The following is a 4294-nucleotide window of genomic DNA, read 5'->3' as shown; positions in this document are numbered from 1 at the left end:
CCATGGGCTGCATCTGCGCATTTACCGCACGCAGATCATGGAGGAGGCGAAATTTCCCTGACTTTTTCCGGACAACGAATATGGGTGTATTCCACGGGCTAGTGGACAATCGTAAATGTCCCTGAGACAGCTGTTCCTCAATTAGTTGATGCGCTGCTGCAAGGCTTTCCTTTTTCAACGGCCACTGCTTGATCCAAACCGGGGTGTCTGATAACCACTTCAACGGGATCGGGAAAGCTTTAGAAGCAGTGACCGTAGCTGAAAAGGATCGCTGGTAGTCAGGATGACACCAATCTGGTCCAGCACATCACGGCCAATTAGGCCATAAACTCCTTGAGGCAGAGGCATAACTGTTACATACGTATTCGCGACTCTCCCATCTATGATCACTCGAATATGCTCTCTGCTGCACATCACTGATGAGTGTCCCCCAACTCCTTCAACCCCACGAGCCATAGGTACCAAAGGCCAGTTGGGTGGCCAATGGTTATTGTCCACAATGGTGAGGTCGGCTCCAGTATCCAATAATACAGTAAGGCAAATCTGTGTCCCATTCGAGCAGAAGGTAACGTCGGTCACTGGACAGCTATTCATTGCCATAGTTAGCAGAGCCAAATCTCCTGTTGATCCAAAGCCAGCGGTTCCCCTGGTAACCGTGGGGGAGGCCTCCATCTCTTTGGTCAGTTGGGGCAGAGGCACTAATTGAGCAATTTTGCTGTTTGCTGGAAAATGAATTGGGGGAAATAAAGTCTGTACCATTATGCATATAGTCCCAGTAAAGTCAGCATCAATAATTCCTGGCAGAATAAACAGTCCTTTAATGCTGCTTGATGATCGCCCAATTAGTAAAGCACCTTGTGGCTGTCCATTAATTACTACTGGGCCCGTAACCTTAGTTGCAATCCTTTGCGGTTGTTGATCGATCAGTGTAACATCTATTGCTGTCGCCAGGTCCAAGCCGAGGCTCCCTCTTGTGGCTGGCTGGAGAGGCACTCGCAGGAACGGATTCTTGTTGGCAGATGCTGGAACTTGTTGCTGAGGCAGTATCAGGCTGTTGTCTAGCTGTGCAGGGGCTGCCACTGTTGTCGTTGCGCGGCAGCCCGTCGCGCTCATTTGGGTGTTTCCCGATCGCCCACATGCACTGGTGTTATGGCTATTCATGTTGCACTTCCCGCACCAGACTCGTCGAACAGGGCATTCTCGTCGAATGTGTCCTTCTTTCCCACATCGAAAACACTTGGGACAGGCGCCACGTCGGTGGTCGCTGTTGCTTCTCAGATGGACTGTAATGGGGCTAGGGCTGCAAAGGCTTGGTGCTGGGCCTGAATCAGGTCCCTCCCTAACTCCCGAACTGCTTCTACCAACATAGCCTGGGGGCCTACAGGCACCCTGCTCATACATTCCAACATCTGCTCTATTGTAACATCCCCAGGAAATGTTAGTATAATAGACTTTGTTGCTGGGTTAGTATTTTCTAAAACACATTGCCTGAGGAGCACAGGTTTCATCCAGTCTTGAACCTCTGCCTGTTCTATAGCTGCGGTTACCCGATCAATGAACTGTGCAAAGGTTTCGTCCCATCCCTGTTTTATTGCCATATAAGATGGAGAAGGGGGGGCTGTTTTAACTGCGGCTATGGCTAGCCTTGCTGTCCGCATGGCCTCCAGGCAGACATCTGGACCTTGCTGCATTTGAGCGTCTATGGTAATATATCGCCCCACTCCTATAAGCTGTTCCACAGTTACCCCAAACAGTGGGTCATGCTGCTGTCTGGGCTGTTGAGCTGCTATTTCACAGAGTCGTTGCCAGTGGGCCTGACATATCAATAACTGAGATTGGGTCATAATCATTTTCATAACAACCTTAATATCTTCCTGACACAAAAGAGTTCCCCCCCATATGTAATTTAATAACTGCTTCGTGGGTTCACCATGTAACCCAGACTCATTAACAGTACTACGCAACTGCGAGAGCATTTTCCAATTCAATGGACTATGGCTGCCATAAACGGCTCCATCTTCAGCCCATTTGAATCAAACTGGAAATGCCAGATTCTCAGAGAGGGTACCAACAATGTCATATTGCTTATCCTCTGCCGCCTGGCGCATGATCTCCCGCCAGTCAACATGACGTACCCACCCCTGTGCTTTCGTTGTATCTGACCGCATTGGGAGGCCATCTTCCCTCTCCCACCCCGCCTCCGAGGTTGGGGGGGGTGGGGGAGCATGACTATAAGGGCACTGGGGTGGGGCTGGCCTCCAGACTTCCCCTATTTATGTTAACTGAAACTGGCACTCCTGTTGATGGTACAGGAATATGATCACTGTCAAAAAGCATAGATCCGGATACATCACTTTCTGGGGTAACAGTGGAACTTTCCCCCCCCAACTTTGTAGTTGCCACAGCTGCAAGGTTCTTTTCAAGCTGATATCGCTTAATATTATTCACCACCTTCCTCCACGGTTTCATCATTTTCCTTGCAGCTTTATCCTTGTCAATTACCATATCCCATAAAACATCACCTAATCGTCTCCAATCCTCGACATCAAAAAGAGAATTAGGATTTTGAAAACATCCTTTGACCTGTCATAACGCTACTAATCCCGCAAGTGATTTTACACAATCTACTCCCCGTTTTTCTAAAAAGCACTGTAATAAATCCAGAGCTACCTCCTGTTCCATATCGTCGACTGGTGCTCCCTGATTAAGGCACCTCCGGTCCTGCACTGCCTGGCTAAGGCACAGTACCGTTACCGCCGACCCACCCCTGATGAAGGCACTGTCGGCCCTGTGCTCCCTGGCTAAGGCACAGTAACGCTCCCGCCGGCCCGGTGCTCCCTGATTAAGGCACCTCCAGTCCTGTGCTCCTTGACTAAGGCACAGTACTGTTACCGCCGACCCACCCCTGATTAAGGCACCGTCGGCCCTGTGCTCCCTGTCTAAGGCACAGTAATGTTCCCTTACTTTGACATGTTGCTGATGCTCCGTGATTAAGGCACCAGTTGCAGCTCTTGCCAGTAGCCCTTGCAGAGAGCGACCCTCTATCTTGGTTCAGGTCCTCGGAATGACACATCGGAGATCCAATGTTCGATCGTTCTTGATTCCCCGGGCGCTGCTGTATCTGGTGTTTCTCCGTGTCCGTTTCTGATCCCCCAGGCGCTGCTGTATCCTGCACTTCTCCGCTTCCCGTCTCGACCCCCCAGACACTGCTGTATCCGGCACTTCTCTGCTTCCGGTCTCGGTCCCCGGGTGCTGCTGTATCTGGCACTTCTCCGCTTCCGGTCTTGACCCCCTGGACGCTGTTGGAGCCGGCGCTTCTCCGCTTCCGGTCTCGACCCCCCCAGGCGCTGCTGTAGCCGGCACCTCTCCGCGTCCGCTCTCGATCACCCGGGCGCTGCTGGAGCCGGTGCTTCTCCACGTCCGCTCTCAATTCCCCGGGTGCTGCTGTATGTGGCGCTTCTACGCGTCTGGTCTCGGTCCCCGGGCGCTGCTGTACCTGGCGCTTCTGCGTGTCCGCTGCTCCATCCGTGTTATTCTTCTGTGCAGGTCCCTGTTCGGGTGCCATCTTGTGGAGCTGCGGAGGAACTGACACGCCGAGACGGACTCAATGTGGGTGATAGAGCATCATATATCTTTATTGGACCAGGGTACATATATTTATACAGACAATCGCTAATTATTATGCCTACTAGTCACTAGCTGATTGGCTTAAGCTCTAAAGGTCGTATTCGCACGGTCCACCTACTTGCAGTTAGCTAACAGCACAAGCTTCTCATAACACTAAGTTTCTCATGCCACTATTTCTAATTCCTCTTGACTTGTTTTCGATACACAACGGTACCATAACACAAAGTTTCTCAGACCACCGTTACCATAACACTAGGTTTCTCAGACCACTATTTCTAATTCCTCTTAACTTGTTTTTGACACACCACGGTACACAAGGCCGAAGTGTCCTTGACATTCCTCATGTATCAGCAGCTGCGAGCAGCTGCAGGCAAACCCTAGTGAGGCCCAGCATCAGCGAGGCAGCATCAGCCCTTAGAACAGGCTCTGATCGTACAACTGCTCGGTGGGCTCATGACCCTTGTCTCTGAGCCAGTTCTCCAACAGATACTGACAAGTTAGAGCAGACTTCTTTGAGCCCAAGCTATGTTTTTTTTGTTTTTTTTTTTTTTTTTTTTTTCACAGAAAATCCCCTCAGAATTACTTCTCTTTCTTTAGAATAACATCATTCCTTTTTTAGTAGTGATCTCAAATTTGAGTTGTTGCTGAGTGAGGGTACCTTCTCTGA

Source organism: Tyto alba, unplaced genomic scaffold, assembly GCF_018691265.1.
Source record: "Tyto alba isolate M040663 unplaced genomic scaffold, T.alba_DEE_v4.0 Super-Scaffold_20, whole genome shotgun sequence".
Taxonomy (NCBI): domain Eukaryota; kingdom Metazoa; phylum Chordata; class Aves; order Strigiformes; family Tytonidae; genus Tyto; species Tyto alba.
This window is presented reverse-complemented; position numbering follows the sequence as displayed.